Below are 22,929 nucleotides of genomic sequence, written 5' to 3'. Positions count from 1 at the left end.
CAGAACACCAGTGTTGATTCCATTAATTTCTCATTTCTTTCTGGGACAGTGGGATTTTGGCCAGCAGTGCTGTCATTCATCTTAATCTCATTCAAGATTTATCTCATTCACGGCTGCCACCTGAACTCAATTATGGTGTGTGCTATTTAAAAGATCATCTAGAGATAAAAGAGGATGGGCAGATTCCACATGCATCTTCTGCTAACAACTCAGATAGGGAAAGTGCAGACATGAGATGGGAGGGATAATGATAAAAAGAATTTTCTTCCCCAATCAAGGTAAAGGCAAAGAAATTTAAGATTTTAAGCATCTATCAGCTTACCCGAAAAACAACTTACCTGCTCCATTTTTGACTAAGAATCTGCATCAAATGCAAATGTCTTTGAAGAAGCAGGTTGCTGCATTTTTACTACTTTCTGTCGTATGAAATATCAGTAAGCTTTTCAATCAGCCTGAAGCAATCTTGAAATCTTGATTTCTAATTGTAAGATTATATATCAGAACACAATACCTGGTATTACTGCTTTGTAATTATACAACCACCTGTTGTTTGAATAAATACAGTTGGAATCTTTGTCTCAAACATCATCCCTTGTAAACAATACAGTTGCTAAGTGATTCCTATCTTTCAGGCTGGGTATTGTAAGCTTCATATCTGCTGTTTTAATTCTACCATTCATCTCACGAGGTAGTATATTTTCCCCAATATTACAATTTAAAAATGGAGACTCAACGTGGCTTAGTAACTTTTCTATTATAAAATTAACGAAAAATCTGATTTCAAAAATCTGACATCGCTTAACCAGCATGGTTTCACAGGTGTTCTGCCGTCTGACAAAGAAGTCTAAGGAGAAGCATAGGGAACAGAGAGAAAGGAAAAAAGGGCCTTATCAATTCTAGCCAGTGATAGAAAAGAGAGCTCCTCAAGAAAAAATACAAACATGCAATGAAAGTAGAGAATTTGTGCTGATTCTCCATGCATGTCTGTTTTCCTAAAGGGAAGCCAGTAAAAACAACAGAGAAAGAGATTCATTTTTAACAGTTTAGCAACAAGTAAATGAAGATCGTGTGACAATTTTGGAATTTTTTTCATTGTTTTTAAAACAATATATGAAAACTCAGTAGATTAGCCTATTACTTATGTTCCATTTTATCCAGGGTTATTTATAACCACTAACCTTAGAGAGACTCCACAATACATTATTTCTACTGATTTTTTAAAAATTTTACTTTATTATGTTATGTTAATCACCATACATTACATCATTAGTTTTTGATGTAGTGTTCCATGATTCATTGTTTGCATATAACACCCAGTGCTCCATTCAATACATGCCTTCTTTAATACCCATCACCAGGCTACTGATGTTTTTAAACACAGATTCCTGCAGTTGAAGAAAACACAAGTTCCTGGTTGTTACTTATGGAAGAAAATACCAATGGAGAGGCCAAGAGACCTTTCAACAGAACACAAGTTGATTTCAGTCACTGTCACAAAATGTTGCTTCCTCAGTTCAAAAAGAGCATCCTTATATCTTTTAGCTACTCACCAGCTGGTTGGTCAGATTGAATATTTTTGCACCCCCCCCCCCATTGGTATGTGACATCCTGAGACTGCTACTTCGGTCACCCATTGCTTTGAGCCATGTTTCTGGAAACATGTAAACTTTGAAAATAAATGTTGGCCTCATGTCTTGATTTTTGATACCTTGCTTTTGGTGACTATTGGTTTTTTTCTAACCAGAAGGCAGCAAGTATGTGTAGCTATGCTTTTATGCTCCAGTCTTCAGAGAGTTCTACTGGGAAAAATAGTGCTAGAGAATTAGCCTGACATCCGCTTTTTGTAGAGGAATCACTTTCCCCCATTCCAAACTGTCTTGACAGGGTTGACTGTCACTGTAGGTTTCTTTTACCAACTCCACAGCTGACCCAAGTCATAGTCTTCTCCAATATTTGGTGCAGATTATAGGACGATTTGTCTTTCTTACAAATCATAAGGATATGGGCTAGATTTGGGCTATTGGAGGCCATCTTTCCCAACATGGGGAGGGATACAGTCTGAGAACGAAGCAAACACAGGAAGGACTCCAACTAAAGAAAGAGGGAGAAACAGAATAGTATTTGTTCTGTTTAAGTCCTGGATCCTACCTTGACTGAGCCAGTAAAATTCTCTTTTTGTTACTTGCTACTGAAAAGTCCTAACTTTTACAGAAACCTGAGAGAAACTGTTTTCATAATGTATCCTTATGTCACTGATGAACATAAGGGACAAGTCTCACTTTCTCAACTATTGGTCTGGAAAATCCTGTGTGTGTGTGTGTGTGTGTGTGTATGTGGTTCAGGACCACATGGTGCATCATAGTTGTTCTAATCTGAAACTATTAAATTGATTACAAAAATCCTTTAGAAAAGATATGGCAAAATACCAATGGTGAAGTTTTATAGTAGAGGGCCTAGGAGGCCATAAAAATAGCAAGGCATTCCTAAGAGAGATTTCAAATTATAGTTTGTGGTAGAATGCTTTCTTGTCAGCACACATGTTATGAAATTGTATTCAGTGCTATGCATCCCCAGCCCTTCTGTGCTTTGTTCTGTATCCCAGAAAACTACAATTCCCAGGCCCCCTTGCTCTCTGCTTTGCTGAATAGGTTTGGCCAGTACTTTCCACTGGCCAAAGACCTGAGAGCAGGAAGACTAGACAAGACGTTCTTCTCCCCCTATCCCTTTCTCTCTCCCTCTCCTCATCCTCCCACTCTCCGCCTCCCTCTCCACCGCCTTCCCTCCATTTTTCCCTCCCTCTCCCCTCTCCCCCCTCTTCTGCTGAGTTTCTAACTGCATTTCATTTCTGACTCAGTTTTTTCCAGATAAGCCCTGCCTCCACCAAGTATGCCTGCCAAACTCCATCTTCCAGCATCTCAGTTTCAGTTACTCCCTCCTTTTGGCTCTCTAGTTTTAGCGGTGAGACCATTTTCCTATACATAATGATTAATCTCTGGGATGCTTCATGATTTCCTTGGTGATTTCTCATCTCTTCCATAAACTTTGTAACCAGCGCTCTACATTAAAGTCTCTCTATTTGAAATACATTAGAGTAGTTTATATTTTCTAGCTTGGCCCAGTCTGATACAAGTACCCAGTCCAAAGAAAACACAAATCTTTTCAAGATAATAACTTGTAACACAATGAAAAATTTTGAGTGAACTCCAGTCAGTTTAAATTTGTCCTCCTTATATTAACTTATTAAAAACTTGCCCTTCAGTTGGGGAAGACAGAAAACAAATTTAAAAAAATGCAAATACAAAAACCTCAACTTGTGATACAGTACTCTGGAGCAAATAAAACAGGTTTCTATAATACATAGTTACTCCTGGTCTGCTGGGAGAGTTTTATTTTATACCGAATGGTAAGAAAGTCTTTGAGAAAGATGACATTTGAATTTAGGCTTAAAAAAAAAAAAAAAAAAAAAGAAGGAGCCTGCCTTGTGAACATCTGGATTAAGAATGCTCTTAGAAGGCAAAACAAGCTAATGTAAAAGCTCAATGTATAAGATATTTGAAGGCCAGTGTAGCTGGAGCAAAATAAGTGAGAGAGAGAGAGAGGATGATGATGTTGAAGAAACAAGCAAGAGCCAGGTCATATAGGTAGGGCCTTTTAGGGACACAAGGATATTAGCTTTTATTCTAAGAACCACAGAAAGTCATTGGAGAGGGTCATCTTGGGCTGCTATAACAGATTACTGTGGCTTAAGCAATGGAAATTTACTTCTCACAGTTGTAGAGCCTGAGAAGTCCAAGTTTAAGGTACTGACCAATTTGGTTCCTGGTGTGGACCCTCTTCCTGGTTTGCAGATGGCTGCCTTTTCACTGTGTGCTCACTTACAGAAAGAGAGATCATCTCTCTCCTGTCTCTTCTTATAAACACACTCAAGCCATTCATGGGGCTCTACCCTCATGACCTAATTGCCTCCCAAATACCTCACCTCCAAAAACCAAAACATTGGGAATTGGAACTTTGGCATATGAATCCAGCTTGGGGGAACATGTTCAGTCAATAGCAGAGAGTATTGTGGAATAATATAATCTCATTTGAAAGTTTAAAAGATCTATCTGGCTGCTCTGTGGAAAGGAATGGGGACTGGCGAGTGGGAGGTGGCCAGAGGTCTGGCAGTAAAACAAGGAGGCAAGTTAGAGATGATTTCCAGGTGTCTGGAGCATAGAATATGTAGCTTTGCTTAAAGTAGAGTCTAAGGATAAATTGGAAAGCAATTTCTACAAATAATGGATAGTTAGATCTTCACCTGGCATAAAAGACTATTTTCTAAATAAAACATGCTTTAATTTTATTAGTATATTAATGAAGGGCATCATATAAAGCTAAAGCAGACAAGACTTGTTCCGTCAATGAGATCAGGGTGAAAACCAATTATGATTTTCCTATTAATTTTTAGGATAAAAAGCCAAATGATTCAGATTTATCCCAGCCTGCAAAGTTGGCGTAATAGGCTGCATGAAGAAGGCATGTGTTTTATAGGAACATGGAAGCCTGATGATAAAGGAATAATATTCAGAATAGTAAATGGATAATATTCAGAATAATAAAATGTTCACACAGACATCAGTGTCCTTTGATTCAAAGGCTCAGGAAATAAAAGAATAATGCTAATACATACTTTATTTTCTAGGTCAGTTTTTTTTTTCCCCCTATCTTTCAATTACCTACCTACATATAAAATTAAAAGCACTCCTTAAAATGGTGCTGGTCACTTTTTGATCCACATTGCTGAAAGAGCCCTAAGTGAACCAAATAATTTCCCATGAGATTACTTAGTTCCATTAGTTCGGCTTCCTAGCTTCTGGCTTGTTTTGATATTTAGCCAACTCAGATGAGTTATTTAATGTCTATGAAAAGAAGTAAAGTTTGTCACAGGAAAAGAGAATTTCTTTAAAAATGACTAATATCTGGGCGCCTGGGTGGCTCAGTTGGTTAAGCAACTGCCTTCGGCTCAGGTCACGGTCCTGGAGTCCCGGGATCGAGTCCCGCATCAGGCTCCCTGCTCGGCAGGGGATCTGCTTCTCCCTCTGACCCTCCCCCCTCTCATGTGCTCTCTCTCATTCTCTCTCTCTCTCAAATAAAAAAAAAAAATCTTTAAAAATGACTAATATCCTTTTATTATTCCAGACTCATTTGTAAAGTCACAGAAAGGAAATGAATAGGAAACTTTTATAATTGATACTTTTCATAACATTTTTTTTTGTAATTTACAGAAATTTCTAATTGCTCAGGGGGAAAGAAAAATGAACTACTTCCTAAAACTTCCTTCAGCGATAACAGATGAATTAATATATCTAAATGGGTTTCAAGAAGCGTGTTGTTCATATTTCAGAACAGTCAGCCTACCGTGTTGAAATGATCTTTATCTTAGAGTTGAGTTTTAGACACAAATGATTTCTGCTAAAACCTGTTAGAATTTAGCGTGTAAATGTTCCATTCAGGGAACTGTTGTTCTTGTGGCCCCGTGTTTGTGAATTTTGTTTTGTTTTAATGTCTAGGAAGATAGTAAGAGCAGAGCAAAAAAAGAGTGAGGAAAGTATTAGATGGTTACTATGTACCATTCATTGTTTGAAGTTGTGTGTGTGTGTGTGTGTGTGTGTGTAGTCTTCACAGTCCAGTGAGACAATACTGACATTATCTACATTTTGACAGATGAGGAAAATGAGATCAAGAAAGCTTCAGGAACTTGTTCAAGGTCAGAGAGCTAGGAGATGGCAGATGGCAGGCCAGGGTGTCCCCAGATCCACTGGCTCCAGTCTGTGCTTCTGCTCCACTGCCTCTTAGCACTAGAAGGTTATTTTTATGGCATATTTTATGTTCTGTATTTCTATTACTCAAAATCATATGTGATACCAATAGCTATTCTTTAAAAGATGCTTTGTATATTCTCTGTTCTGTATATTATAGTTTTCAGTATAGATTTGGTGGGAGTTTGCAAACTTTACCAAAAAATGGTATAATCGTTATGTAAATAGTCAGATGTACCTCCTAAATGTGTAGTGTGTGTGAGATGTTGTGGGGGATGCCAAAGCTATTTGTTTTACCTATCATTTAATCCTTTTATTCTGCTTTTTTTAAAAAAGATTTTATTTATTTATTTGAGAAAGAGAGAGAGTACGCACGAGAGAGAGAGAGAGAGAGAGAGAGAGAGAGAGCGCACTCGCCCGCAAGGGGAGGGGAATGGGAAGGGGGAGGGGAAGGAGAGGGGAGAGGGTAGGGCAGAGGGAGAAGCAGGCTCCCCCCTGATGCAGGGCTGGATCCCAGGACCAGGAGATCATGACCTGAGTCTAAGGCAGAAACTTTACCACCTGATCCACCCAGGCGCCCCCTGTTCTGCTGCTTTTGATGATTAACTTTTTGAATGAGCATTTCAACGATAAGAGCCACCAAGACCACATCTTTGTTAAACTGGTTAAGGCTTCCTCTGGTCAGTTTTGGAATCCTCTTGAGTTTGTCATTAGACCTGTATCTGCCCCGTTAGAAGAAGTAGACCTTTCAGCGTCCCCTACCCCAGAATAATGCAGGAGAAATTCTGTTTATTCCTGTGATAGGGGCTTCCAGACTCCTGAACTTCAGAATAAGAAGTTTGGCAGACAAAAAAAAAGATTTAGCCTTTTTTTCTTAAATGCAGAATGAGCATGGGCCCTCCAGGGGGCGCTGTGGTGCAAATGCATACTGCACCAGCAATGGCTGGGTACTTTAAGATATTCTAGAGAGGGCATCTGATACACCAGTCAGCAACTACCCCATTCACCCATATATAATAATATGATAATCATAAATAATTGAATAAGAGATCAATGAAATATGGTATATATACAGTCACTAGTAATAGAGGAAATGTGTTTTAGATTTGCATTCATTTGATTAGGGCATTAACTTACCACTCAGTGCAGTGAAGTAATAATTTACAGAATGATAACCTATGTTAATGAGTTGCCCAAAAGGCTCTGGTTATTACCATGAGATGTTGCCACATAGATGAGAACATACCCCGTTTCCTAGTTATCACTAGGACTGTAGGTAGAGATTCTTCCAGTCCTATGTTGAGTAAAAAGAGAAATGAGCAAAAATGTAAAGTTTCCAAAAGGGAGCAAATGTATTCAAAAAAGTTTAATATATAGTTGATTTACAAAAATACGTATTCAAAATTAAATAGGTACTGGTTTGCATACCATATGCTTAAGGCAATTTATAGATTTTTATTCATTTTCTTTACTATTAAGGCTTAATTTTAAAATGCTTTTTTATGATATGTTATTATGAAAGTTGTTGAGAGGCACCGTCAGTGTTCTATCTATAATCTTATCCTTTTTTTAAATTTTTTAAAAGATTTTATTTATTTGTCAGAGAGAGTGCAGAAGCAGGGGGATCGGCAGGCAGAGGGAGAAGCAGGCTCCCCGCTGGGCAGGGAGCCCGATGCGGGACTCGATCCCAGGACCCTGGGATCATGACCCGAGCCGAAGGCAGACACTTAACGGACTGAGCCACCCAGGCATCCCTAATCTTATCCTTTTTTAAAGAACATTTTAACTGATGTTCCAGACTAACCAATTCTCTCTCATTTCTGTTAAATGCTGAACTTCATGGTCATTGTTGCACAAGTGATGGCACCCCGTTTATGAAGGCAGCTTTTGAGAATGCCATTAGATAAAGTTCAAGACAGGAAATAATAATTAGTGCAAATGTCCCCTGGCATAAAAGGTAGAGAGATATGGGTAGGAGCTGTTGAACATACTTAGCAAATTTCTGCCCTCTAAACAGACTTGCAGAAGATTCTGGATTGTACTCCAAATTTGAGCATTTCGTGCTATTTTAAGCAGAAATACGGAAAGTAATATACCAGGGCAGCAGTTCTAAATGTGTTACGCACACTGGTGTGGCATCGGTGATATCAAGAACAATAGTTAAAATGAACCAAAGTAGTTTTTAGCATTTTCCTCCCTTTTTGAGAACAGACTCCTATGTAATATCAGTATCCCGTGTTTTAATCTGATAGGTCTCATTGAATAGAAGAGAAATATAAGGTGGTATCCAATGTGCCAGGCATTCAGCAAGGCAGTTCACCACGTAGGACCTGCAATGGGTTACACGTAGGAGAGCATGTCAAACACACACATGTCACTCGTAACATAGTAAGAATCATGGGCTTGTATTAACAGTTTAGCAAAGGCATGCATATAGATCTTCACAGCAATGATACTTTAATTGCTCAGGTAGAGAAAACTATGTAACTCCTGTGTATCTTCCATGGTAGATAATAGAAAAGTTAACTGTAAGAAGGTAAAAACACAGCTCTTAAGTTGCTACGAAATGATAAATTCTCAGAATGAGAAAGTACCACAGGAAATGTAAAGGTTGACGCTTGAGAGGAGCTAATCTGATTTGACCTTCAAATTAGACTTTGCCTTTAGAATATCAGAAAAACAGAAAAAGAAAAGGGACCAGAAGTCAAAGAAATATGCTGTTAAAAATTAAAATCAAGTCACAGTTTTAAGACAGAGATGTGGGAATTTGCAAAAGAAGGCATTTCTTACACCTGCCTACAAATGGGCCAGATGCAAAGTCACTTGAGAAAGAACCAAAAGTCAGCTTTGCTTAGAAGTCTGGGTCCCAAGCTGAATAGGACTTCTTTAAAAAAAAAAAAAAAGCATGTAACATATTCAAAGTTAAAGCATCTTTCACATTTTTATTTTGTGAAATCTGTCAATCTCTATTTTACTAATATATTCTGGATTTAATGCATAGGAAGCCATTTCCTGTCATAAAATAACAAAATATTCTCGAGGCGCCTGGGTGCCTCAGTTTGTTAAGTGTCTGCCTTCTGCCTCCAGCTCAGGTCAGGATCCTGAGGTCTGGATGCACCCCTCCCTCCAGCCAGCTTCCTGCTCATCGGGGAGTCTGCCTCTCCCTCTGCCCCTCCCCCCACTCATGTGCTTTCTCTCTCAAATAACTAAAATCTTTAAAAAAAATAACAAAATATCCTCATTTGTTTTAGTTATTACACAATTTTGATTTTTAGATTCAACTAATTAAGCCACTTATAATTCATTTTGTGTATGTATGGTGAGAGGTTAGAAGCTCATTTTTTTTTTCCAAAATAGGAAGCCAGTTCTTTCAACACCATTGATTCAATACTGTGTCTTCTCCCTGTTAATTTGACATACTTTTGTTATCTCATGTAGAATTTGTATGTGTATTTGTGAATTTTCTATGGATATATGAAAGAATGATTGCTTCTTCCGTACAAAGATAGGTAGTTGGAGGGGTGCCTGGATGGCTCAGTCGTTAAGCTTCTGCTTCGGCTCAGGTCATGGTCCCAGGGTCCTGGGATCGAGCCCCACATTGGGCTCCTTGCTCCTCAGGAAGCCTGCTTCTCCCTCTCCCACTCCCCCTGCTTGTGTTCCCTCTCTCGCTGTGTCTCTCTCTGTCAAATAAATACATAAATAAAATCCTAAAAAAAAAAGATATGGAGAGAGAGATGATAGAAACACAGAGATAAATTAAATCATATTCCTCTACATTTTTACTGACTGTTATCTCAACTTAATTTGTCAATTTAGGAAAATAGTATTTTAAATTCTTTCAGTGAAATTATAAAAGTTACAGTTTGTTTTTATTAGTCTCAGCCTTTTATATTCCAAAGCCATATTGTTGAATGTATAAAGATTCAAGACAGTTATATGTGCTTGGGGAGTCATAACTTTTATCAATATTAGGTGTCCCTCTTTATACTTTTCCCAAAATCTTATTTTTCTGTTATTAATATGGAAGTTCTTCTATTTTTTAAATAATTTTATTAGTATTTTACCCATGCCTTTATTTTTAACTATCCCATGATATGGCTTTAGTTATGTCAGTTTTAAACAGCATATGGCTGGATTATTTTTTTCCCATAATCTGAGTTTCTGGTTTTTATAAATTAATTTAGTCCTTTTCACATGTGTTATTGTTTCATCATGATATAGACCTATTTTTTGTGTGTTTTCTATTTTTCTTTTGTTTATTTTATTATTTTCCCCGTTACTGCTATCTTTAGTTGGGTTGATTAGATTTCCTGAATTCTTGCTTACTTCCAGTAAATTTTATTTATTTTAATTTTTTTAAAGATTTTATTTATTTATTTGTCTGAGAGAGAGAGAGAGAGATAGAGCACAAGCAGGGGGAGCGGCAGGCAGAGGGAGAAGCAGGGTCCCTGCTGAGCAAGGAGTCCAACATGGGGCTCCATCCCAGGACCCTGAGATCATGACCTGAGCCAAAGGCAGACGCTTAACCGACTGAGCCACCCAGGTGCCCCTAAGTTACAGTAAATTTTAATTGCTAGGTCTCTTTTTCTAAAGTGGACATGGTTTTTAATAAATCACTTTGTTTAAGTGATCTAAGATTTTTGTGATTAAGATTTAGGAAGGATCATTTTGTTTAAAATATTTATCCATTATCACGGAAAATTAATTGCATACTTCCACCCACCCCTCAAATAAAAGACAACTTCGGCAAGTTTTATTGACCCAGCTCATCTTCTCAAACAGCTCTATGGCTTATTCTTGTTGGCTGGAACCTTAGATTCAGGGTGTAAATAATTTATCTGCTTTCTTGACAATCATATTCTTAAAAATGCTGTAGACCTCACTAGCACGTAATTATCAAGTTTATGTTTATACTATATAATTATGTATGTTTTATAGTCATCTTTGCTCACTACTCTTTATTAATTCCTATGCAATCTGCTATGTTGGATTTTTTGTTTGATATGTAAATTATGTTGCTAAGGCTACATTAACGAAATACCACAGACTGGGTGGCCTATACGCAGAAATTTATTTTCTCACAATCCTGGAGGTTAGTGGTCCAAGATCAAGGTGCAGGCAGGTTTGAATTCTTGAGACCTCTCTCCTTGACGTGCCAATGTTTGCCTTCTTGCCATGTCCTCACATTGTGTGTCCTCTGTGTGTGCATCCCCAGTATCTCTTCCTGTGTCCAAATTTCTTCTTATGAGGACACCAGCAAGATTAGATTAAGGCCCATCCTAATGGCCTACTTTTCATGTACTGACCTCTTTAGAGGCCCTATCTCCAAATACAGTCACATTTTAAAGTACTGAGGTTTAAGGTTCGACATATGGACTTGGGGCAGTAGGCACATTCAGCCCTAACAACATGTTTTGCTCATACATTTCAGAAATTGTGCATGGGTGATAAGCTTTTTGAGTTCCTGATTGACTGAAAAAATGTGTTATACATACCCATATTAAAAAAGAAGTTTGATCTAGGTTCAGAATTATTTTTTCTTAAGTAATTGACAGTATTGTTGCAATGTATCCTAGCATCCATTATCCACCTGCCTTACAGAAGACAGATGTCTGATTATTTCTCCTCCAGGATTTTTACATATTCTTCTTTTCTGTTAGGAAGTGGGTAAAATGTTCTTTTTATCCTTGGAGTTCATAAATCCCTACAGCAATTTGATGGGCCTTTATCATTTTTCATCTCAGGGAGATTTCCATCTGTAATTTATCTGATTATCTCCTTCTAGAAAAATCTATGAGACAGACGTAGAAACTTACGGATCTTTCCTTGCTATCCCTTCACAGATATTTTCGAAGTTTGCATCTCTTGGTTCTCTGGCACCATAGTCTAAGAGGAAATTTCATTCCCCTAGCAGGGAATACATGTTCTGATCAATGTCTGGTTTTATGTTGCTCTAAGTGTAAAGGAGGAGTTGTGTTTTCCATTGGGCTTACGTTAATGATGCCCTGATAGCTTCTTTATTGGCGGGGGGGGGGGGGGGGAGGTTTTTTTTGGAGTCACTTTTCCCCCCCCCTTTCCCCCCCCTGGAAACTCCTCTGTGTCATCTCTCCTACATCAGTGATATTTACCCACCCTGGATGTCCTAAGTACAAATGCTGGAATCAATAGCTTCTAACACAAGGGATTGACCTGACTTTTTTAGGAAGTTTGTTGATTAATTTAGTGACACATGCACAGCTCCTTCATTATACCCCTTCATCATTTTGGGTTATTCCGGAATTCTGCTGGGAACATTTTTTTGTTCATCTTTGTCTCACCTGTAGGTGTTTGCTAGTTTCTCAATTTTACATATTTTTATCAAACAGTTTCCATATGGTTTATAGAAAGTCCTTAAAAAACTATTTTTGTATGTTGGTAGCTGTGCTCCCGATTTTCCAGTGATTCTGAGGATGTGTTTCAGAATTTATTCCTTTCTTTGCAGTGGAACAGTTTTAAGGGATATAGGTAAATATGTATTTTCAGTTACCCATCAGAACCAGAGACCATTTTCTCCATATTTATAATTTTGCAGAACACACTAAAAGAAAACTCAATCAGACCAGAGTTCCATGTTTTTCTCTTTGCTGTTTGTTTTGAAAGCATTTTAAAGTTAGTCTGTACAGCAATATTGTCAGGTGGGAGATAAAAACGTATGAGTGGGGGTGCCTGGGTGGCTCAGTTGGTTAAGCAACTGCTTTCGGCTCAGGTCATGATCCTGGAGTCCCTGGATCGAGTCCCGCATCGGGCTCCCTGCTAGGCAGGGAGCCTGCTTCTCCCTCTGACCCCCCCCCCCCATGTGCTCTCTCTCTCTCATTCTCTCTGTCTCAAATAAATAAATAAAATCTTTAAAAACAAAAACAAAAACAAAAACGTGTGAGTGTCAGCCTAACATTGAATGCTACCCAGGTCACTCTGCTATTGAGAAACATTTGGTTGGTTCTTTATTTCTGATTACTCCTGAACAATCTGCCTCTTTCCAAAAAGGTGAAGTTAATGTTGTAGAGCTACATACAAATCAGCCATTTCAATTTCTACATGGATAGTAGCTGTAATTTTTCTCAGCTCTTTCTCCTCTGATACGGCCTGTGATGTTTATTGCAAACCGAGTGATGTTCAGGAAAGGCAGTCGACTGGAATATAGGAGACCTGTGTCCTAGACCCAGCTTCCAAAGTTACTAATAACTGGAAACTTAGAACATTTCTAAAGCTCTCTGGTTCTTATTCCCCTTATTTACTAAGGACCCTAGAAATGCTTTTGTAAAAAATCTGAAAAACCTGAAATTACATTGTGAAGTCATTTTTTTCAAATCCCACTAAAGAGTGTCAATTTTTCATAATGAAATCATCCAGCTAACACTCTCATTAACATACTCATCCTAATATGTGAACTCTTTTTTAGAATAGATGAAACAGGATATATAATAGCAGACATGTGAATAATAAATAATAAAAAGGACATGCACTTAGTGTTAGTACTTATTTTATATACACTATTTTAATTTAGACCTAATAACAGACTTATCAGGTAGATATTAATATTTCTTCTATTTAATAGAGGATAAGTCAAAGTTTAAAGAGATTAAATAATTTAGCCTAAGATATCCAATTAGTATTGGCATTGTCAGGATTAGAATCTGGGTCCTAGCCCCTGATCATAACACCGTTCAGCCTTCTTATTGCTAGGTAAGTTAAACACTAAAGCAAAGTTTCACACTTTTTAAATATGATAAAGATGACCAGAAATGCCTCCCTATACCACAAATAATCACCAACCAATTTAGGGTAGTCCTTTTTAATTTGAACAATGATTTCGTGTGAATGAACTTACTTCATTTGCTTTGAGATATTAAATAACAGACTGGGGTTCTTGATCCCCTATCTCAAATGAAAAAGACAATGAAAAAAAGAGTGATATATTTCTTCAACTTTTAAAAACAGAGCTGAACTATAGATTATTCTTCAATTCAAATTCTGATCATTCCAGGTTTTTTTTGGCTTTTGTTTGTTGTTGTTTGTTTTTTAATCACCCATTCCTCTATTTAACCTAGGGTAAATTCCTAATTTTAAAGCACTGTAGCTTATTTATAACTCAGTGACCTCCCAACCCAGAAAGTTGTGATGTTTTAGTGTGAACAAGCAATTATTTGTAAACTTAGCGATGAAGAGCTTTGCTAGCTCTCATTGCAGTACCCACATGATCTTGATTCTTGTAAGTAGATACATTTGTTTTTCAAATAAAATAATGAATTTGCTAAGGTAGAAATTGTACAGCAAGAAACATGAGATTCTGCTTCCATGACTGACTAGCAAGTTAGATATTCTCTCTAGTCCTCTACCAAGTTTTTGATTAGAAAGTCAACTTTCTAGTTGATGCTTTCCAAGCCTAAAGTTCTTAAATCTTGAACTTTTCCATTCTTTAGCAAATGTTTACTGAGCACCTGTTCTATACATGACAGTATTCTAGGCATACCTAAATAAACAAAACAAATTCCCTGCCCTGATAGGATTTATGCTATCATGGTGAGACAGACATTAAACAGGAAACGTGATGAGTAAGTTGGGTAGTCTTTGCAAAGACCGTGTAACACAATGAGGCTTAGTAAGAGGACTGGTGGAGCCAGGGATGGTCAGAGTGGGCCACACTGGGATTGTAAACTTTGAGCGAACACTTGAAAGGGACCAGGGAGCGAGCCATGCAAATATGGAGGACGTGATGGGAGAACATTTCAGACAGAGAGAAAAAAAAAACAAAACAGTGCAACAGCCCGAGTTGGGAGTGTCCTTGGTGTTTAGGAGGATTGGCAAGGGAGCCTCATGGAGGGAGAGAGTAGTCAGACCTGGAAGAAGGGGGAGGGGAGAGAGATCTTGAAGAAATATTTATACCTTTGGAAGGACATTTTTATTACCGTGTTGTGTGGCCCAGTTCTGGAGAATTGCTATTACTAATTGGGTTCTTCAGGGCTTCCTTTGATAGCTTAATGTACCTAGTACTTGGACAATTCATGCTTCTGATAGGCAAAGATGCTTGGTTTATTAGGAGGGAATTGGGGTAAGGAGTTGGCGTTTGCAAGGTAAGAAATGATGGGCCACCTGACTTTTTTTAAATGTCCAATATTGGAAGTAGAAAGTGTGATGGAAAGAGGGAAGGGAGGAAAGAGAGAGTAAATGTGTTTAAAGGACTGGGTGGTTCAGTCTGTTAAGCGTCAGACTCTTGGTTAGGCTCAGGTTATGATCTCAGGGTCATGAAATCCAGCCCTGGGTCAATTTTTGCACTGAGCGTGGAGCCTGCTTGAAAGTCTCTCCCTCTCCTCCTCCACCCACTGGCATGTGCACACGCTCTCTCTCTCTAAAATAAATAAATCTTTAAAAAAAAGAGAGAGGACCAAGTGACCATTTGAATAATGCTTAATTGGTGTTGAAATAGATGAGACATTAGTGTTTTTTCTAATAAAATAGGCAATTGAGTGAATCAAAGCAAATAAGAAAAATTCCGTACTAGCTCTGTCACCTCTATACTGTGTATATTTGGGTTTTTAAAAATTCTTGAATTAATAGTTTAATTTTTTAGCAGTTTTAGGTTTCCAGAGAAAATGGGCAGAATGTGCAGACAGTTCCCATATACCCCCCACCTCACCCCAACTTTGCACTATTATTAACATCTTACATTACTGTGGCTCGTTTGTTGTAATTGATGAGTCAGTATTAGCACTTTATTAGTAAAGTCTATAGTTGACATTAGGACTCACTCTTGGTGCTGTGCATTCCGTGGGCTTTCACATATGTGTAATGACCTGTATCGACATTATTGTCCAGAACTGTGTCACTACCCTAAAAATCCCCTGTGCTCGTCCTAGTCCTCCCTCCCTTCCTCTCCAACACCCCTGGCAACCACTCATCTTCTTTACTGTGTCTATAGATAGTTTCACCTTTCCCAGAAATCCATAAATGTAGAATTCTACTTGAAAATGTATTGACCGCACCATGTTGGTGTGGTGGGCAGGGTATGAGTGGCCTGCCCTGGACTCAGAGCCCCCTACTGAGCAGATTCTCCCTGTTGCTGCTGCCAACCCCACACCACCCAGGCCTCCACCTCCCCAGGGAGCTTCCAAGCGCCTTCACCCTCTGCCTTCCCTGCACTCCCAGAACAACCATTCTGTACTCCAGGAAAGCACATGCAAAAGGTCCCTGGCTTCTGGTGAGGCACAAGACCCAATGAGGAGAGGGGCATGATGGGAACAGCAGCCCATGCCCACCCTATCCATTTCTTAGGTCCCCAAGGCAGAACTGGATCTGCAGCCCAGACTGAGCTGCTGACATTAGTCCTGGCCTCCTACCCATTTGGCTTTGTTTTCCTGTCTCTCTGTCTGTCTACTTATCTGTCTGGACTATTCCTGTCTGTTTGTCTATTCCTGGGAAGCTCATTACTACAGGCCCTGGCATCTACCCACTTTGTCCCATACTATTATCCTAAACTTATCTCTTATTCAAAACACGCACACAAAATAAAAATAGCAAAAACAAATGAACAAAACAAAAAAACAATAAACAAAAAACTCCAAGTCACCTAGATTTTTTCCTTTGTTATCTTCTAGAAGTTTTCTACTTTTATAGCCTTTTCAGATTGGCGTCTTTCACTTAGAAATATACTTCCCTCATGTCCTTTTGTGCCTTGATAGCTCATTTTTTTCCTTTTATCCCTAAAGAAGATTCCGGTGTACAGATGTACCAACATTTGTTTATCCATTTACCCATTGAAGAACCTCTTGGTTACTTCCAAATTTTGACAATTATAAATCTGCTATAATCATTCATGTGTAAATTCTTGTATGGAAATAAGTTTTCAACTCCTTTGGGAGCACAATTGCTAGATCATATGATAAGAGTATATTTAGTTTTGTGAGAAACTGCAAAATTGTCTTCTAAAATACCATTTGGCATTCCCACCGGCAATGATAAAGAGTTTCTGTTGTTCCTTGCTGGGATTTGGTGTTTTCAGTGATGTGGATTTTAGCTGTTCTAATAGGTGTTTTAGCTGTTTCAGTTTTTATTTCCCTGATGATATATGATGTTGGGAGTTTCTCCTATGCTTATTGGCCATCTGTATTACTGCTTTGGTGAGGTGTCTCTTCAGATCCTTTGTCCCTTTTTTAATTGGGTTATTGTTTTTCTTTTAAACGTTTTGCATATTTTGGATACTAGTCCTTTTATCAGATTTGTGTTTTAAAATCTTCTCCAGGGGTACCAGGGGAGCTCAGTTGGTTGAACATCTGATTCTTGGCTTTGACTCAGGTCATGATCTCAGGGTCCTAGGATCAGGCTTCGAGTCGGGCTCTTTGGTCTGCTTGAGATTCTCTCTCTCCCTCTCCCTCTGTTCCTCCCCCTGCTTGCTCTCTTGCGCTCACTCTCTCTCTCAAACAAATAAATCTTTAAAAAATATATTTTCTCTAGTTTTTGTGTTGCCTTTTCATTGCCATAACAGTGTCCTTAACATTGCAGAAGTTTTTAATTTCAGTGAAGTCTGCCTTACCGGTTTTTTTACTCATGGATCATGATTCTTGTTTTATAGCTAAAAAGTCATCTCAAAACCCAAGATCAGGGATGCCTGGGTGGCTCAGTCAGTTGGGCATCTGCCTTCAGCTCAGGTCATGATCCCAGAGTCCTGGGATTGAGTCCCACATCAGGCTCCTTGCTGAGTGGGGAGCCTGTTTCTCCCTCTACCTGCCACTCCCCCTGCTTGTGCTCTCTCTCTCTGGCAAGTAAAAGAACAAAATCTTAAAAAAAAAAACAAAAAAAAACCCAGGATCACATAGATTTTTCTCCTGAGTTATCTCTTTGAGGTTTTATAGTTTTGCGGTGGACATTTAGGTCTGTGAACCACTTTGAATTGGTTTTGGTGAGATATGGAAGTTCCATGTCTAGGATCACCTTTTTTTTTTTTTTGTATGTGGGTCTAGTTGTTTTAGTACCATTTGTTGAAAATACTAATCTCCCTCAATGAGTTGCCTTTGTTCCTTTATCAAAAATCACTTGACTGTATATATGTGGGTCTGTTTCCAGGCTCTCTTTTCAGTTCTGTTGATCAGTTTGTCCAATCTTTCACCAATACCACCTGCCTTGATCACTGTAGCTTTGAAATGTCTTGCAATCAGGTAGTGTCAGTTCTCTTACTTTGTTCTTATTCTTCAATATTGTTTTGGTTATTCTGTCTTTTGTCTTTCCTTATAAACTTTAGAATGAGTTTTTCAGTAGCCTCAGTTACTTGCTGAGATTTTGACTGGAATTGAATTGAATTTGTATATCAAGCTGAGAAGAATTTGTATCGACAATATTGAGCCTTCCTCATAGAATATCATCCATCTAATTAGATCTTTCATTTTTTTCATCAGTCTTGTAATGTTCTTCATATGACTCATGTACTTTTTGGGATAATATAAATAGTATTATGTTTTTAATTTCAAATCTAATTGTTCATTGCTGGATCATAAGAAAATAAGTGACTTGTATATTAACCTTGTATCCTGCAACCTTGCTATAAATTACTTAATAGTTTCAGGAGTTTTATTGTTGTTGTTGTTGATTCTCTGGGATTTTCTATGTAGACAATCATGTCATTTGCAAACAAAAGCATTTTTATTTTTTTATGATTGGTGTATCTTTTTTTAAAGATTTATTTATTTATTTGAGAGAGAGAGGTGGGGAGGGGCAGGGGGAGATAGAGAATCACAAGCAGACTCCTCACTGAGTGTGGAGCCTGACATGGGGCTGAATCTCAAGACCCTGACATCACTACCTGAACCCAAACCAAGCATTGGAAGCTTAACCGACTGTGCCACCTAAGCACCCCTGATCAGTATGTCTTTTAATTTTCTTTCTTCTCTTTATTTTATGTATTGCATTAGCTAGGACTTCCAGTACAATATTGAATAGAAGCAGTGAGAGCAGGCATCCTTGCTTATTCCTGATCTTAGCAGGAGAGTGTATGGTTTCTCACCATGAAGAACAGGGTTAGCTGTAGGTTTTCTGTAGATGTTCTTTATCAAGTTGAGGAAGTTTCTTTCCTATTTCTAGTTTCCTATGAGTTATTATCATGAATGGGTGTTGGATTTTGTCATATGCTTTTTCTGCATATCAGGGATCAATATTATTATATGATTTTTCTTCTATATCCTGCTAATATGATAGATTACATTAATCAATTTCCCAATGTTCATTCACCAAGCATACTTGGAATAAATCTCACCTAGTGGTTATTTGTCATTCCTTCTTCTTTTTTTTTTTTTTTTTTAAAGATTTTTATTTATTTATTTGAGAGAGAGAATGAGAGACAGAGAGCACGAGAGGGAAGAGGGTCAGAGGGAGAAGCAGACCCCCGGCCGAGCAGGGAGCCCGACGCGGGACTCGATCCCGGGACTCCAGGACCATGACCCGAGCCGAAGGCAGTCGCTCAACCAACTGAGCCACCCAGGCACCCTATTTGTCATTCCTTCTAAACATTATTGGATTCCATTTGCCAATACTTTGTTGAGAATTTTTGAATCTATGTTCATGGGAGATATTGTTGTGTAGTTTTTCTTTCTAGTGTTGTCTTTGCCTAGTTTTGGTATTAGGGTAAAGCTGGCTTCATAGAATGGATTTGGAAATGTTTCCTCTGCTTCTATTTTCTGGTTATGTGATTATAGATAATTGGTATAATCTCTTTCTTAAATGTTTCGTAGAATTTACCCATGAACCTATCTGGGCTTGGTGCTTTCTCTTTTGGAATAATTGATTCAGTTTCTTTAATACTACAGGCCTATTCAGATTATCTGTTTGTCCTTGTGTGAATTTTGATAGATACGCCTTTCAAGGAATTGGAAAGTTTTGTCTAGTTTACCAAATTTGTGGGCATAGAGTTGTTAATAATAATCCTTTATTATCCTTTCATGGGATCAGTAGTCATAGTTCCTCTGTCATTTCTGATATTTGCATCTTCTTTTGCTTCCTTAGGTAACCTGATGAGAAGTTTAGTAATTTTATTATTCTTTTCAAAGAACCAGCTTAGGTGACTGATTTTAGGTCTTCCTTGCTTTCTGTTAAATGAATTTAATTCTATAAAATTTCCCTCTAAGCACTGCTTCACTACATCCCACAAATTTTAATTAATTGTACTTTCATTTTCATCTAATTTGAAATAGTTTTAGTTTCTTTCTTGTGATTTCTTCTTTAACCCATGTGTTATGAAGAAGTATACTATATAATCTCCAAGTTTTTTTGGGTTTCGCATATATCTTTCTGTTACTGTTTCCTAAACTCCATTGTGATCTGAGAGCACACACTGTAGGATTTCTGTTCTTTCAAATTTGCTACAATGTATTTGATGGTTCAGAATGTCATCAGTCTTTCTGAGCATTCCCTGTGAATTTGAGAGGAGTCTGTGTTCTGTTGTTGCTGGATGAAGTAGTCTATAAACATAAAGTTGATTGACGCTGCTCAGTTCAACTATGCCCTTACTGATTTGCTGCCTCCTGATTGTCAATTACTGATAGAGGGATGTTGAAGTCTCCGACTGTATGAGTGGATTCATCTGTTTCTCCTTGCAGTTCTTCCAGTTATTATCTCAGGCATTTGACATTGTGCTATTAGCTGCATCCACATGCAGGACTGCTATAGAGAACTGACCACTCTCTTCATTTTGTAATACCATTTGTCCCTGATAATTTTCCTTTCTCTGAAATTTGCTCTTTCTGAAATTAATATAGCTTTTCCAGCTTTCTTTTCGTTAATATTAACATGGTAAATCTTTATCCCTTTACTTTTAATCTATCTGTATCTTTATATTTAACTTGAGGTTTTTTTTTTTTAAAGATTATTTATTTGTGTGTGTGTGTGTGTGTGTGTGTGTGAGAGAGAGAGAGAGAGGGAGAGAGAGAGAGAGGGAGAGATCACAAGCAGAGGGAGCTGCAGGCAGAGGGAGAAGCAGGCTCCCTGATGAGCAAGGAGCCTGATGTGGGACTTGATCCCAGGACTCTGGGATCATGACCTGAGCCAAAGGCAGACGCTTAACGACTGAACCACCCAGGTCCCTTAACTTGAGTTTCTTATAGATGACATATTGTTGAGTCTTTTTTAAAAATCCACTATAACAATCGCTTTAATTGGTATATTTAGAAAACTAACATTTAAAGTGATTATTGGTAGTTGGATTAAGATCTAGCATATTTGTTTATCTTTTATACTTGTAGACCTTGTTCTTTTTTTTTGGTCCTCTACTCTTTTTTGCCTTTGTTTTAATTGAATGTTTTGTATGATTCCTTTTTTTCTCCTTTTGTAACATACCAATTACACTTCCGTTTCAACTTTTTTTCTAATTTTTGGCTCATGAATTTGCAATATGCATTTATAAGTAACCCAGGTCCACTTTCATTATGGACCACTAACATTATGCCACTACATGGGTAGTGCAATTCCATTATAAAGAGTATTTTCAAGTTCTCATTTCTATCCTTATAACATGCTGCCATTCATTTATTTCATTTACCCCAAAACTAAAATCACCGAATACATTCTTGCTATTGTTATTTTGAACAAACTGTTACCTGTTGGATCAATTAATAATAAAAATAAAATATTTTATTACTTCATTTATTCTTCTCTAATGTTCCTCTTTATGCGGATTGGATTTTCTGACTGATATCTTTTTTGTGTTCTCTAAAGGATTTATCTTAACTTTATTTGTAGGGCAGGTGAACTAACAAAAAATTATTTTCACTTACGTTTGTCTGAGAAAATCTTTATTCTTTATTTTGATGGATAATTTTATTGGATACAGAATTCCAGATGAGAGTCTTTTTTTTTCCTATCAGTACTTTAAATATTTTTATTCAACTCTCTTTTTGTTGGCATAGTTTCTAAAGAGAAGTCTGATGTAATTCTTATCCTTGCTTCTCTGTAATTAAGGTATTTACCCTCCCCAATGCCCTGTGGCTTCTTTCAAGATTTTTTCCTTGTCTTTGATTCTCTGCAGTTTTAATATTATATGCCAAGGTATAGATAAATATTTGGTGTTCACAGATCTTCCAGGATCTGTGGTTTGGTGTTTATCATTAATTTTGGAAAATTGTCATTATCACTTTAAATATTTCTTCTGCTTTTTTCTCTTCTCCTTCTGGTATTTACATTATACATATTATACCTGTAGGAACCATTCCTCGGTTCTTGGACATTCTGTTCCATTTTTTCAAGTCTTTTTTTTTTTTCTTTGCATTTAAGATTTAGTAGTTTCTATTGACATATCTTCAAGCTCACTCATTCTTTCCTCTCCTGTGTCCAGTCTGTTGATGAGCCCATCAAAGGTGTGTTTCATTTCTGTTAGAGTGTTTTTATTTATTTCTAGCATTTCCTTTTGATTATTTCTTAGTTTCCATCTCTCTGTTTATACTGTCCATCTTTTCTTGCATACTGTCTACTTTTTCCATTAGAGCCCTTACCTTATTAATTATACCTATATTAATTCCCTTCTTGATAATTCCAACATTTCTACCATATCTAAACCAGGTTCTGATGCTTGCTGTGTCTCTTTAAATTGTGTTTTTTGTCTTTTTTGACAGACCGACGTGATGTACTGGGTGAAAGGAATTAGGCCTTTAGTGTGAGGTTTTATATGTATCTGGCTAAAGGTTAGGATATGTTTACTCTTTGCTGTAACTGTAGATATCAGTTATAATTTCCCTGTTGTCCTTATTTTTGTCTTCACTGTTACCTTTGGGTTTCCAGAGAGATTTATTTCTAAATAAGGCCTGCAATGTGCTATTATTTCCTTGTATTCCCCTGTTCATACACAGAAGCCCTACTCATGTGCTGGTAAGTTGTGGGGCCTATGATTAGGTCTCAGTGAGTCTTTTAGTGCCACTGGGTTGTATCCTTCATAATTACCTCTCAGGTTTTTTGGGGTTTTTTGTCTGTTTGTTTTCTTGTTTGTTTGTTTATCTTTCCACTCCTGAGGTAAGACAGGAAGGCTAGAAGTTGCTGGAATTGCTTCTTTCCCTTTCCCCACCTTGAATGCTACTAGGAGCTGGAGTTAGGTATTTTCCTTTCTCTAGTTTTGTTAAACCCC

The 22,929-nt window shown here is 37.7% G+C and overlaps 1 protein-coding gene across 1 annotated transcript in view; it reads left to right on the top strand.

Moving 5' to 3' along the window:
* Nucleotides 1-22,929, top strand: part of MALRD1 (MAM and LDL receptor class A domain containing 1) — an 807,963-nt gene that overhangs the window by 608,022 nt on the left and 177,012 nt on the right. The window lies entirely within an intron of this gene.

This window comes from Mirounga leonina, unplaced genomic scaffold (assembly GCF_011800145.1).
Source record: "Mirounga leonina isolate KUSES-001 unplaced genomic scaffold, KU_Mleo_1.0 Mir_175, whole genome shotgun sequence".
In the NCBI taxonomy this organism is placed as follows: domain Eukaryota; kingdom Metazoa; phylum Chordata; class Mammalia; order Carnivora; family Phocidae; genus Mirounga; species Mirounga leonina.
Note: the sequence above shows the minus strand (reverse complement) of the source record. Positions and strands in the feature narration are given on the sequence as shown.